We start from the raw sequence: 15,889 nt of genomic DNA, 5'->3' as shown, positions 1-15,889 counted from the left end.
AAACATGGTGCCCTTGAATGTAGTCAACAACAGGATGTAAAAACAAGTATTAGCCTCAACAAGAAAACCACAAGTATTTTGAGAATGTAGCCACAAAGGAGGAGTTGAAATTTAATCTGTAACCAATGATGACCTTAGCTTTTGCAATATGTATGAGCTTAATTAACACTACTATAAAAGTATGTAAGCTGGATCAATAAATTGGAGACCAATGATCATCACTAGGATGTGCTCGTCTCCCTTCACTTCCATCTGGCCTTCCCCAGAACACTACACCCTCCCTGCTTTCTCATTGGCAAAAGCTGTATCGCCCCACTTTGACTCCTCCTTCCATCCCTATTCCCATTTCTGTGTTTGTATCCTAACCAAGCCTACCCTGCCCCAGTTATATACCTTAGACCCTCCCTTGTTCTTGGCTTATCATCCCTGTATCCCTTCAACTGTGTTTGTCTTCCTGCCTTACCCTGCACACCTGCACTTTCCCTGGAACCTCATTTCATTCCTAAATAAACCCTGTTGGATTCTCCATATGAAGAGTCCTCTCAGTGCAGTGGTGAGGCATTTAATAGAGCACCCGGGCTCAGGCGTCGGTGGGCTGAGGGAACTGTTTGTGCAGACCCGAATGGAGACGCTGTTGGGAAGGTGGGCGTGCTGACAGCACCTGCCCCCAGAGACCGCCCGCAAATAGGGAAGGAGTGGCTCAGGAACGAAGGAACAGACCTACGAACTGGGGAAGGAGCCAGTGGGGTGTAACTCAGGGTATGCCCCCCAGGGCCTCCACAACATCTGACCACTGTGGAAAGTCAGTTTAATGTGACATGGAAGCTCATGAAAAGTGATACCAACTGCTGATACTTCCACCCACCCTCCAAGAAAAAAAAAAATCAGATGTTGTAATGTTCACAAGGGCATCAATAGTTTGATGTGCTGTTTTTCATTGACACTGGTTTTGATTTGCCAGTCTTTCTGTCTCAAATTCCACTGTTTTTATCCTCTCTCCAATGTCAGGTGCTTGTTGATATCCAATAAGCTTCCAATAGGGGTATGAATGTCTTTGCTTGGCAAATTGCTATTATCTTGGTAATGCTTTTTTTCCCCTACATATCCTTTACTCTAAATCTTTTGCTCTAGATTTCTACCAAGGATTGAAAATTTGTAATTTTTTCTTTTGGGGCTCAGATAATTAAAAACACTTGTACTTTCCCTCTCATTCTCCTTATCATAAAAATATTTTTGTTATATTAGTTTTTCTTTGATGTAAAATAGTATTATTCACAGAACTCTCTGTAATGTCTCAGGTTGTTCCTGCTATTTTAGCATTAATAATACAGGTCCCAGTTTATTATTGAGATTACTGGCTTTTGTTCTACAGAACCAATAACCCTCTCTGCTGCTGGATCCTTTCCCTCTACTCAGGCAGCCAGCAGTCATTCTTCTGTCCCAACCAGCGGCGTGGCTGTCCCTTCCTTTCAGTAGGAGGGCCCATGTGTTTTCTGCATGTGTGCTTTACAAGCCAAACTAGCACTCTTTATATTTGCAGCCACATGTGCCACATGCATGATTTTAAGAATTGTGCTGGCATTGTTTCTGCATGTTTTCTAGATCTTGTTAGATGGCCTGTGTGAGGCGATTCACCACTTTAAATGAAACCACCTTTTTCTCTCCCAAGCTTTTCTTCTGTAGAGCAGAGAAAAGTAGAAACTAATTTCGCAGGACTTGTAGCCATAGACATACACATGTTATTTGTGATCTTTAAAGTTTATAAGTCATGGATACATATATATCTGTGCAATACTGGGAAAAGGTCACTATTAATAGTGCACAAACTTAATGAGGAATACGTGGGTTATTTTCAGAGCATCAAATCCCTTTTGCTCAGATTGGTACTCTAGAGAAGTCTTATCAGGCCTATTCCACACTCAACTCAGACACATCAGAGTTTTCTTCATCTCTAAATTACATAATCCCATATACAAATATCAAAAATACAGTATTCCTGCTATTTTTATATGCCCTTTTACTATAGAAAAACCTTAATTTAATTAATAAAACCAGTTGAGCTTACATTTTTATTATTGATGCTTGTACTACAAACAGAAGAATAAATACTGAGTTAGTCTTATATTGTCCTTTAGGGTGTGAATGTATGTGGGTGTTTTGGAAGGTTGTTATAAACACTTCATACTGATAACACAACTTTGGCTGAAATTTTATTTTCAGTATGAAAAAAATAAAGGGAACTTCTAGAGTAAGAATTCCATTTAAATGCCACTGAAATTTCATTTAAATATGTGCATTTTTGAAATTTGCAATTTTCTGCTGTACCTTATTTATCCATAGTCTACCTACCAATTTTCCTTCAAACCAAGTTGAAAAGCAAATTTTCATTTCAATTTTTTTTTACAGTCAGTTTCTGGTTTCTCAGTTGTGTTTGACAGAAGTTCCTCTAAATGTTTGTAAAAATGCTACATCTTTTTTTGTTACCTCTTTTAAGCAAAACTAGTCAACTTGAAACTTATAATTAACCAAGTCATGGTATTTTTAAAATTAATTGCCTGGGAAAGATGTAAGTCTGTATGTCAACCCAGGCACCCAAAGAATATAGAAAACTGTTTTGTGTCAGTGTTGCTACACTACATTTAGAACATAATCCTCCATACTGCTTGTATGAGCTAAGTTGTTCAGTTATCTCTTTCTGAGTCTACAATGTCTCAGCCAGTGTAGTCACTCTTCCCAGTGCTGTGGGAGCAGTTTTTTCTGAAACCTTTCTTTCAGTGAAATATTTTTATTCTTTGCACCCTGGAAGAGTTGTGGATCAACTTCCTTTAGAGCCTCCCTATGCTTTAACTGCTTACAAACATGCTTCAGACTTCTGTTGATCTGTAGCACCTTGTTACGTCTCAAATATTATTTGTCTTCCTAAATGGCTTGAAGTCCTGTTGCAATTTCATGCTGACAGATTTCTTCTTAGACAACATGTTTCTGTTCAAGGCTTGACAGCATAAATCCAGCTGATTTGGTAAAAAAGGTGGCTATCAATTTTGAGGAGAGTGCATGTGTATGTTTCTTCCGCTGCCAAGACATACCTGTAAATTTTGTTGTGTTTATGTTGTCATATTAATTGCCCACCTTATTTATAAGGCCTTCTAAAAGGCCTTTCACTAATCATCATGTGAGAATATTAAAGCTTTCGCTTCCTCTGTCTCCATCCCAGTTTCCTTGCATGTGAGAGAGCTGGTTGTCAGAGGAGAAAACAAACCTTCCTAAAACAAGCATGTATCACTTTCCCTATGTCCCTCATTGTGTACTCAGAGATAAGCTACTTCTAGGAAGAGATTACTGATCTGTGAAAACAAGCTAGCTGTGAAAACAAGCTGAGATACAATCTCACAATTTTCCTGCGGGCTTTTCCAAGGTTATACATCAGATACTTCTACAAGCAGGATTTCCCAGCCCAGAGCTGACCAGGGAAATAGGAGGAAGGCTGTCTAGCAAGCTGAGCACAAGTATTACCCGGCCAGGCCAGCAGTAAGCAATTGACCTTGTTTTAAGGAATAGCACAAGAATAATCTGATTAAGTAGCTGGAATCTACAATGCCAAGCTGAACTTGTGATATGGAATCAATAATATGTTTTACTCCAGCAAGGTTTCCTATAAGATCCAGGGCACACAGCAAAAATTGAACTTCTAACTCATGATGGAAGTGACAGTACAAAGTCAAAGTTACAGTGAGACACTTGGGGTTTCCACTATGTGAAAACATCAGAACACTATGTGTCTACTTTTCTCCATGTGAAAAAATATCCCACATATTTTGAAGTACTACAGAAAAAGCAAAGACAAAGAGAAAAAAAATTAGAAAACAAAGGAAAAGCCCCCCAAATATTACATTTTCAAAATATTACTTTAGTTTTCTTACTGGTGTGCTCAGTTTTCAGCCTCACACTTAGTAATACATGATGCAACCTAAAATATATTTCACAAAACTAATGATGTAATTTGTGTTAAGGAGGCAGACTTTCTATAAATTCTGTCTTAATTCCCTCATTATTTTTTGATGTGTTTATTCAAAGGTCTACAGCAATTTAAAGTGCTGCTTTTCTAAAAGGGTTTATCTAAACAAGGGAGACCATTCTTTTAAAATGGTAAAAACATAAATATATGGATTTACTTGTAATTAAGGTACAATAATTTTTAATAAAATTTTATTCTGGCTTTTTCTTCAGTTAAAAAGATAGAGTCAGACAACTGAGAACATTAAATCACATATAGCAGATTTAAAGGTGAAAATTCCATTTCAGAAAGGAATGACTTGAGACTACAAAACTCAGTTATGTAAAGGTTTAACATGGGTGAGAAGCCAAGAGCAATATCTATCAATTTATCTGGCTCTTTACAATCTGTGACACCGTTGGATCACTGGAAAGCCATAGAAAATTAGTGTTCATCCTTTACAGAGCAGAATTCCTAAGACCACATTTACTATAGGAATGGATGTTGGTTTGTGGGTTTTTTGGTGCTTGGGGTTTTTTGTTTTTGTTTGCTTGTTTGTTTTGATTTGGTTTGGTTTTTTTTATTTTTGTTACTTTGGTTTTGGTGGGGGGTTTCCCCAGCTTATTTGTCATGTGTTTGCTGGGGGAGCAAAACACACACATGGGGGAACAAAACACACACATCCTGGCTTGAGTGGATAGGAAGTGATGAGAAAAAAATATCACTTTCCAATTGTATTCCCCATGGACAATGACAAAAAAAAAAAACCAAACCAACCAAGACAAACCAAAACAAAAAAATCCCAACAAAACAAACAAAAAACTCCCCACCAAACCACAGGCAAACCCACCCCTCCCAAACAAACAAAAACCCCATAAAATCTAAATTTTCCCACCAAGTCTTGTCATTAGTACATAGAAGAATGTTTCTCAATGCTGAGCAGTAATCCTTGGTTTCAAAATCAGCATTCTTAGAACTACACGTGTCTCAGAGTAAGTTCCTTAATTTAAATAGTTTATCTTGCTTACAGAAGACATATTCAAATGCATGTATTTCCACTACTTTCTTTTAAAGGAGATTAAGAAAACTTCCATATGATATTCTTACTGCCTACAGCATTTTAAAAGATTTAGCATGAGATTTGGGTTTTTTCTTGGATTTTTATTTGCTTGTTTTTATTTTCCCTGTCTTTCTGAAGGGGATAGCAATCATTTATAAAAGCAAGACATTTTTCTTGAAGAACAGTAAGCAGATAGAGATGATGCCAGTGGTCATTTAAACTAATCCAACCTATTTGTCAATAGTTAGAGAGGGTAGGCGGTGATCCACAATCCATTTAATTTTACTACACCCCAACCCAGGAATTTTTACCCTCTTAATATATCAGTGGTAATTTTCTATATCTGTATCAAAAATACCTTGTCAATTCACTTTGCCTGGGACAGATATCATACTGTCTTTTCTACAACCAAAGATAGGGATAAATCAGTGTAGAGGTGTAGGTGACAAGCAAGGGAAGTCTGAACTATTATTTACACACCACAAAGACAGAAACTGGAACATACTTTAACTTTTCTTCTAATCACACATGTTTAATCACATTAAGCATACTTATTTACAGAAAAGCCCTTTAGATCTCAGAGCTCAACTCAAAGAGATTCTTCAGGATCTCCAAAGCACAGATATCTATTATTTCTATGTTAGAAATGACCTCTCACTTTAAATTTTTCAAAGTTTTATTAAAACTTTAGAAATAAAACCAAATTACAGTACTGGGAATTTGTCGCCATCAGCCACGTACTAATTTACAAAATGGCTGCTCTGCCTTTTATATCCTGGGGAGTGGGAGGGGACCTTGTGTTAGGCAGCCCTGCCCTGTTGTTTGGTGGCAACAATACAGGGGGGACGGGGGGAGGGAAGAAGGGGACTGTATGGAAAGCAGAGGACATCTAAGCAACAAACCACAATAACATAGCTATACATCAATAAAGCTTCTCTTAACATGCACACAATATTCATCCCTTAACTGGGAGAGCCAATCATCCCATTACCCATCTGTAACATCTATTACATCAAACTTCTTTCTGTTAGAAAGCAATGCGCTCACTCCTTTCCAATCTGTATTAACATCTTTAGTGGCTGGACTATCTAGGTGATAGTCCAGCCACTAAAGATCTTTGTTATCCTATTGTGTCAAGATTTTCGGTGGGTCGTGGGTCTTCAAAGAGACAGGAGTAGTTGTTGGTTGTTAAAAAGTTGTTTATTGCATGAATACATCAATCCTGAAGGCAGAGAGTTCAAAGTATTAAAGTCCATGCTAAAAGCTTTCCAGCAAAGAGTTCTGATGTTATGAGCAGAAGCAGAAGCAGCAGCCACTATCCCTTTTGTTTCTTCTTCTTCTTCTTCTTCATATCATCATCCATACTCCATTACAGAGCATTTTACTCATAAATCATCCAATCAGCTAAAAACAGCATTCTAAAACATTCTTTCTACACCGATGTAAGCTTAATTTCTTCTGTATGAAAGTATGCCAGTTCTTACACAAAACTTTCACACATAATATCTATTTTCAAGAATAGTTCTATCTATTCTATCTAGGAACATAAGCAATAGCTAATAACATGTAACTCAGTTAACTCAAAACTAGGCTTTAGTGCCTCTTACTAGCTATGCCGTTTCTTAAGGCACTTAAGATATATTTCTACTTGCTTAAAACTGAACTTACACTTCTATTTCATGTCTGTGTGGCTTAATATATTTCAGCTTCTCTCGAGGTTCTAATTCAAACATTTTTAATCCAATTCTGCATTTCTTTCTCTCTCTCTGAAGGACTCAGAGAGGCTTCTGTTCCATGCATTCCAACACTATGGTGCCTGGATCTGTATCATGCAAGAGGTTTCCTGTCAGCTGCAGCTGAAATTGGTGTTAAGTGCAGGTGCTCTGTGCTGTTCTCTTAGAATATACAGGCAGTTCCAAAGGTTAGCAGACAGTAGAGCTGAAATAAAGCCTCTGCCCTTGTTGTCTGCAACTACATTTGTTGGTAAAAGTAATTGCAACACCTGTTGAAGACACAGATATCCAGCTACCTCAAGGAGAAAACTATTGCATGAATACATGGTTTGTGACTATCGAAAGACTGTCAAAAGAGGAAAGAATAAATAAAATTTCCAAAGAGACCTAGTAAAGAAATGTGACCTGTATACAACTATACACAAGTCATAAAAGCAGACCACAAAAGTAGACCCTACACCACTTTAGTTTCACTCAAATGTAAAGGAGTAAAAGCTGTTGTGAATTTGACGTGTGTTCTTATTGACCTTTACAAATTGAGATTAACTCATGTTCACTGCCTTTTAGCTCTTTTATCCAAATATCCTCTGCTACACCATAGTTGTACCCTTCCAATGAAAGCTTCTGGCAGAAGCTCTGGCACTGATGTAATGAAATCCTCCTCTTTTGTTATCACAGAGAAGATACAGCAGTAGCTTCAGAACACATTTGTGTTGGAAAAGAAATGAAATTTAGCAAAATATTTAATTATAGTGAGTTGTGTGTGAACTGGTTTGTTAAAAAGTAGTTTTGTAGCCGTTGAAAGTGTGTGTTGAGTTTTGTGTGTTACCTAGCAGGTAGTCTTAGAGATTTAATAATAATTAAACTAGTGCGAGAAAGTAAGAATGCTAACCTGTCTAGAGGCAGCATACAATGCTCTTAGAATAAGATAAGCAGAGGATTAATGATCTTGTTCGTGAACCAAGGAATGTATCACATGGGGTCTGTGACCAGGCAAGGAGAACGGAGGACTGTTTCTTGGAGGCTAGGCAAGGGGAACGGGGAAACTGTTCCTTGGAGACTTTGTTGTGAATCACGTGTGTAAAAGGGAAGCACCCATACGTGAATTTGGGGGCTCGGACATTGGGACGTGAGTCCCCCAGTTCCCCGGGCCCTTAATAAAGCACCCACAAAACTTATCTGAGTTTTGTGTCATTTATCAATCGGGCAACATTTGCACCCCACTCATCGTGGAAGTGTCCTCAAGCCTAAGTGACATCCAGCTGCCCTAAAAAAGTCATACTGGCTTTGAACACGCTATTTGTCTTTTGTCTTGCTCTGAATCACAATTTCTCCAGGAATTACTAGTGAAATCTGATTTTCAGCTGATTGGAGTTTACAGCTCATCCCAAGCAGAACAGCTTATCTCATTCCCTAAGAAGACACATCAGTGCTATCTCTTCAGGCCAGCATCTGCAAATCAGTGGTGAGAGTCCTGTGTCTTGCACCATGACTGAAATAGAAACCCATTACTCTACATAACTGTATTTAGTTGTAATACAAAACACTGGATTTGGCTTTCGAGGGAAGGGAAGCATTAACTAAGTAGCAAAATACCAATTAACCATCTTTGCCCGTACTAACATTCTTGCCCTCATATTTATGCCTTCCATATAATTATTTTTACACTGAATATAAAAAAATTAAAAATGCTTTTTAATAGAAAACAAATTACATTATATGATGCAAATGCTATCTCTGTAGAGATAGTATTTGCATCATATAATGAAAAAAATGGGGTAACAATTACTTTGCCTTACTGAATAGGTATGTAAATTGAGCTTGAAAATCCCAATACATAGTAACCATGAATGTTAGGCTTTCCCATGGGAGGCTTAATCAAAATATTGGTTCTTTTCTTTGAATAAAACCTTTTTTTTTCAGTAATTATGGATTGTGCATTTTAGATAGAGCTAAGAGACTTTCTCCCTGTAGAATACCAGCTTTCTTTGAGTTATTGGCCCCAGAAATACATTTTGAAATTAGGAAGCCTCCACTTATGTGGATGACCAATGAAAGATGAAGAGTAAAGGCATGAGTTTAAGATATTTTCTCTAGTTTTGACCTATTCTGGAAAGCAAAATCAGTACAAATTGGACAAAAATAGTGACTAAATTCAAATACTCCATTTCTTTGAAAAATCCAATGGAAAACATTTTTAAGATGCTGATATGAATTAATGTTGTTAGTGATTTCCAAGGTATTATGTCCTACCCTGAATAATCTCTTTTTGAAGAGAATTTACAGAGTTAGATTATATATTACAATAAGTTTACAAATTTTGGTAGTTGTCTTACCTTAAAAATAGAGAAAATATTTTTTAGCTCTCTTTTCACACAACTTAGCTAAATTGCCCTTCCCTTTTTAAAGTTTTCTGCTTCTGATTAAAATAAAGGTGTCAGTCAAAATACACATTAAAAACACATCCTCAATCTCAAAATTATTTGAAAACCCATTTCATAGATATTCCAGTTCTTGAACAATGTGTCTCATTTATCTAAGTCATGTTAATTTAGTTTTGGTCTGCTTTTGTGAAGTGGTCTGCTGAAGTTCCCAGAAAGTGAGTTTTTGCCTAAAATGCCAGGCTCAGGAGCATCTATTGTTTTTCTCTGTTTTAGACTGAAGGTAAAAGGTGGATGAGGTTTAGGACACACTATATTGATTCACAGGCAAAGTTATGAGAAAGTTCTGTGTCAGATGCACAGAAGGGGAACTAAAGGAAATCACTAATCACTAATACTTGTTAATTCTGCATTTCATGTTTTATTAATATTTATAGTTATAGTTATAGTTTCTGGTTTTCTGTATTTTATAGGCATGTTTGCACTATGTGCAATTCTGGGGCAGTTACTGGTGCTATAAATGTGCCTGGGATGAATAAATTTCCAATGTGACCACTTAAAGCTGTAGCATGGAAAAGTTTCCACATAACAGAAGATGCGTCTACAAGTTGTGGCATTCTTTCTGAAGAGTAAAAGCTCTTGACAAAGAGCAAGCCCAGTAGAAAAGAAGAGTTGATACAGGAAATTAGTATTATGTGAAGCCTTGCTGGGTAGACAATACAGTTACAGAGTTTTACCATGAAGGAAAATCTACAAGTGGTACAAGGCAGACATGTCAGTTGTCTCTCAAAGATGAAAAATGAGTACTTGAAAACATCATTTTTTTCTTTAGGAAAAGGGTTGTTACCTGTCTCCTACTTTGCCTTCTTGCCCTCATTTTCATTGCTCTCTCTCTTAACAAGTTGGTATGTTAAGGAGGTTTCATTCATCACCGGTCAGCAGAGATGAAGAACTCATTGAACACTCATGCTCACACATAATTCCCTCAATCCTCCCAGTGACTTTTTAATTTATTTAGTATATTTACTAAATTATTTCATATATTTGTGGTATTCACATGCCCTCTGAACAGAGAGAAGCTGTGAGAGAAGTAGAGAAAAGAATGATCAAAACAATTATTATCTCATTTGCTGCTCCTGTGTTTATGAACATATAGAATATGTTGGAAAATTATTTACCTGAAGGGATTGCTTGATTGGATTCTGGTGATAGTGATTTGCTTCATTGACCAACTGGGTCCACATGTGTGTGTCAGGACTGTTGGCAGACAGTCACGAGTTTTCAGGAGGAAGTTAGAAGTAAGTATGATGTAGAATAGTTGTAGTATAATATAGTATGTATCCCTTTAATATAGTATAGTATGTTGTAATATAATATAGTTTTAATAAAGTGAGCATTCAGAATTTCAAAGCCTTGGAGTCAGATGTCAACAATTTCCTGCCTCAGGGGTCACCTGATTTTACAATATGTATTTACTAATTTAATTTATTTAGTATATTCATTTAGTATATATATTACAGTATTTAATAATGACAAGTAAAAATCTAATGCAGTCTTTGTTGTTGCCAATTCAAAGTTACTAACTTTTCTAACAGCATAGTGCAGAATTAGACAAATAATTCTTTTGGATGCATATAGCTGGCATTTGTCAAGAAAAGACCTAGCAGGACATCCAAAGAGCTAGTTACACTAGTTTGAAAGCATAATACAAAGTAAATTGCAATGAAGTTTCCAGTATGTTTTCCTTCCTTTTTCTGGGTTCTGTAATGGAAGGAATGTGATAAATGAGCTTTTTTATTCAGTTTTCACAGGCCTGGGACAAAAATATATTTGTCAGTTGGAGAAAATGTAAGCTTAAGTTAAAATGAAATGGAAGGAAAAACACAAAGATAAATGTTTCATCTGCCTTTTTACATTGTTTGTTATACTTGTATATTACTCCCTAAAGTACACTAGATGATGGTAATAAAAGCAAATTTACAGAAGTCAACATTCAATTGAAATGGAAATAATAATAAAAAGCACTGTAGAACAGTGTGGTCATATGCAAAATCACTTCTTCATAAACATTTCTCCAAGGAAAATAGTTTGCCAATTACGTTGTAAAAGAAAGCCCCCAGTGACAGAAGGATGTTGTTAATCAGAGTCACCTGTAAATGAAAATCTGAGGAACAAAAATAGTAATTGTAAAACTTGATTGAAACTGATTGGTTTGGAAAGCTTAAACTTAAAGATACCAACCTTTTAACTAAATACACTTGCAAAAGAATTTCCAAGCTTTTAATTCCACAGCACACAGAAGATGTGTTGTTATTTCCCTGAGTAGAGGAATTTAGACCCTGTCAGCCTTATTAAGAAATCACAATATGTGAGACTGCTATTGGATAAACTATAATATTGTTACATTAAATTCTGCATTCACTCTTGTACTCTTCATATCAGAAAGGGCAGGCCTGATGTAGATGTGGTTTGTGGTTCTATTTTATAGCACATAGCACTTCATTTTTTCTGACAACTTTTTTTTTTTTTTTTTAATATGACTTCAAAATAATAACAGGATTGAAATTTTCACTTCTTAGCCTGCTTGTGCTCTGCTTTCATTTGTTGATTAGGAGGTCAGCTTTACATGATCATAAAGTGTTTTTGATGCACTTTAAACAAGAAAAAGAAACAAGATATTCAATTCACAGAAACAAAAATAAAACCAAATTAGGAAGCAAGACAATTAATTAAGAGTAGTGAAAATAAGGGTAACAATATGATTTTATTTTCTGAGAAGTGAATAAAGTAAACCCAAAATAGGACTGTGTACACTTTTGTGTGACTACAAGAGCAAGAAGAAATTTATTTCAATGTGGAGTAAAAAGTGGTTTGCCCACAAAATTTCCATTGAAGAAGAAAAACAGAGTAAGTAGGACTACATATGTCTTAAGTCTTGAGAAGTATACACACTTTTACTTTCCTGATTCAATATTGATGAAAATTTCAAAGGGAGTAAAACAAAATCTGGGATCCAGATGAAACTCTGGATCAAAGAACATGATTCATAGAAATGTGAGATGCAAAGAAAGTAAAGTATCTGTGTCTCTATTATATAAGATCCTCTACTAATAAACTCACGGTAGGCAAAAGGATTATTCATCTGAGTGGGCAAGAACTCAAGAAGGTACTTATATATTCTTACACATAATTGGCCTATTACAACAGTCCAAGAACATGGCATATAATCCACATTATTTAAAATATTTTAAGCATCTTTAATGCAGTTTTTTCCATCTTTGGATACTCTTTGGCCTGGCTTTATAAGTGAAGAACTAGGTTGCAATCACAGAACAGAGTGTTAAAGGACACCCTCTGAAAGCAGCCTTACATTACACGGTTATGTAAAGCAAAATCATATCTCATTCATTTCACTTCCACAGCTGCATGTTTCCAGTGTGTCATAAAAACTATCTTCCTGAGCACAAGTGAAAAAACTAGTAGAAATCACATTCATTTGCCACAAAATTTTGACTACAACCTCCAGTTGTCACATCTTCACAGATAATTTTGAGACTGTGCCAACAGCTGAACTGCCACACAAAACAGGATATTGCTGTTTATTTAGGATATTTAGATTACCAGGAGATAGTTTCAGGTTGGTTCATGTAATTGTTATGGGGTTTTTTTTCACATTAGTCCATATGGAATCGCATCCAGCTGGGACTTTTACCTCAGTAGCTTTCACAGAAGGCATCAACCTCAGGCCATGGGAAACAGGATACTGAGGGGGAGGCACCTAGCCAGGTCACGGTGGGAAGAATGGGCTCACGGGAGTCAGTAGGCTAACAAAACAAAACCGTCCTATATTTGGTCATGTTTCTGGTTCTTGTTCTCAGTTGGTTCAGCACCTTGGTACATACAAGATCACGTTCCAAGTTCACATTCATGATAGGACCTTTGCCCTAAAAGATCACTACACCTGTCTGCATTTGCCACGCCCCCAGGCCTTTTGATCTTGCCCACCGTATTCTGCGGTTTCCACATTTATTATTTTGTTATTAAAGTTTTTATTTTTGGGGCAAAACTGTTGTTCCCATCCCTTATTTTGCCAGCTTCCACTGGTCACAGAGAGCTCCAGACTGTGATAAATCTGGGGATATACCTCTGATCCTTGAGGAAAATACCTGATGAATATGCCCAACCTTCAACAATGCATTTTTAAAAATCAAGCTTGTTAAAGAATATCAATATGTAGAAGGGAAAACAATATGTGAAAAAGTTTGTTTACAACCCTAGATGAGATTTTCCTGGGTAGAATTAGTCTGAATATTTTCAGATTAGATTACAAAGACAGAATGAAGCTTCTGTATCCCCATCTCTCCGTCTCTCTCTCCCTACCCCCTGCACAGATCTTCTACATCACGGGAAAGGAAGAAAACTTGAATATAAATATTAATGTATATATGGGGGTTTTTTATATTGATTTTTTGTTCATAAATGGCAGAAAGTTTCAGTCATATCACTTGTTTTTCCTCAGCTATGAGAAATACTTCCTTTCAAGTATTTTCATTTTGTGATGTTTTATTTAGATAACCCTGTTTTCCAAAGACAAGCTTTCTAGATACCTTCACCCATGGTGTGAATTTGATGTCTGTATTTTTGGAAACTTGATTTACTGATTTGCATTCTTTGGAAGGTACAGTTTCGAAGATTTAATAACTATAATAGGAGTTCTGTTCTAGAGAACCTTCTAATCAATTATGTAATTCATTATAAGCCCTTATGTTGTTTACTGAGGAAACTATTGCTGGAAGCATGAAGCCGTGAATAAAATGCCAAGTCATGATGCAGACATGGAAACTGGGTGGAGTTCTTGTGGCTCGTGTTACCATAGCAATGGAGACGCACATGGAGCAAAGTGGAAACCACACAGTCTTATTAGCTCATTTAAAAATATATAGTACCTGTATTTTCTAGCTGTTGCTAGGTCAGCAAATTTTATGATGGAATTTCTGAAAAAAATTTTTTGCTATTCCATTAGCCTTTTTATGGTGGTTCTTTCTCAATTCTAATCTAAATTTAGACCTGTGACCATTTTAATACAGGGTTTTAAAAATGGAAAGCATTAGGGTTTAATATGTTATACACAAGAAGCATTTTCAAAGTCTCCATTCATGGATGAGATTCAAAATTTTCATGCTGTTTTGTGGAGCAAAGAAGAGAACCCCAAAACTTTGTAGAAGTTGTAAAGCTGGTATGTTTTATTACAGCGCTGGACGCATGCGGAGATTGCTCTCCTCAAAAAAGGCATGCGTACCTCTGAGAACTTCAGGTCTCTTTTTATCTCTCTCTCAAATATATATGCATACAGTTTCACAATAGGTCCATACATATTCATTTTTATGGGTTTCATGTGACATTTACCACTAGTTCCTTTTTATCAGAAAAAATTCCGAGGTCAGGCTGACTTGCCCTTACAGCAGTCCCTGTCTCTCTCTATCATCTTCTGTCTACCCCCTTTATCTCTGTCCTTCGCTGAAGTAACTTCACCGAGCTTAGGCTTTACAGTCTGGCTAAATAACTATGGTTTCTAACCACAGACTCAATTCAAAAATGTACATTTCACCTAAATTAAAATGGATTTCTATCCTGGAAAATTTTCACTTTGCCTCAATGCATCTCCATCACTGGTTATAAAACAGACCTCTCACTTTTACACCACTCTGTATTGATATTATCAAGTCCTAGACAGAGATGAAGAAGATTCCACAGGGCCAAGAGTGGATTTTTCAGAGAAAAAGGCAGTTACTACTATAAGAAGAAATATATACTTTTATTAATATTTTTTAAAGTTGATCTAAAATTGATTTCCTTTTCCACATTTCACACACCCAATTAAATTCTAATTTCAGATATCTTAAAGTTTTGGGGGGTTTTGCATTGGTTGGTTGCTTTGCTTAGTTTAATTTGTTTGTTGGGGAATGTGTGGGAGAGGGGATTGGTGCTTTTTTGCCACTCTACTTCTCTTTAGGTTCCACAGTACATTGTCATTGGCTACCTGGCAGACCCTGGAAAAGTTTTCTATTAAATCTGTGACACATTGAGTGTTTCATTATGACCTCTCCAGATTTAAATTGTGTTGCCTTAGAAATTCGCATCTTATAGTCTTGTTTCTGTCACAGACTGCCAGGCTATTCTTGTATGATGCCAAATAAATTTTTAATTTCTATCATCATAGGTTTAATTTTCATTGAATGAGATACCTCCCAGGCCCATTCAGCCAGACATGGATGAAAAGGAATAACATTTTACCTTAGGAATTTAGATGTTTCTCAGAGACTTAGAAAGTACTCTCTTTCTTAGAAAAGAAATTTTGTGATATATACTGTTAATTTCTGCTGTGTGAAAGAAAAGGGATTAATTAAATTTGTTTTAGAGCAGATGTGGAGAGGGGCCACTAGGATTTTTGAGAGAGAAAAATCCCTTTTATAAGAAGTAACAAGAAAAATTTGATTTTTGCAGTCTAACCATATAAAGGCATTATCTGGGTTCTGTCTAAAAATGAATCACAATTGTATAAATATTCTGAAAATGAATGTGTGAGCTAGTGTAAGAATGGATGCATGGAATGAGTATTAAGAAAAAATCTTATTACCAGAGGATTTAAATTTCAAAAAAAACTTGCCTCCATAAATAATTGAGCTAGTATCTAACCAAAATCCAGCTAATCTTAAGATGG

The sequence above is a fragment of the Melospiza georgiana genome, chromosome Z, assembly GCF_028018845.1.
Source record: "Melospiza georgiana isolate bMelGeo1 chromosome Z, bMelGeo1.pri, whole genome shotgun sequence".
NCBI classification, from domain to species: Eukaryota; Metazoa; Chordata; class Aves; order Passeriformes; family Passerellidae; genus Melospiza; species Melospiza georgiana.
The sequence above is the reverse complement of the archived record's forward strand: the minus strand, read 5'-3'. Positions refer to the sequence as shown.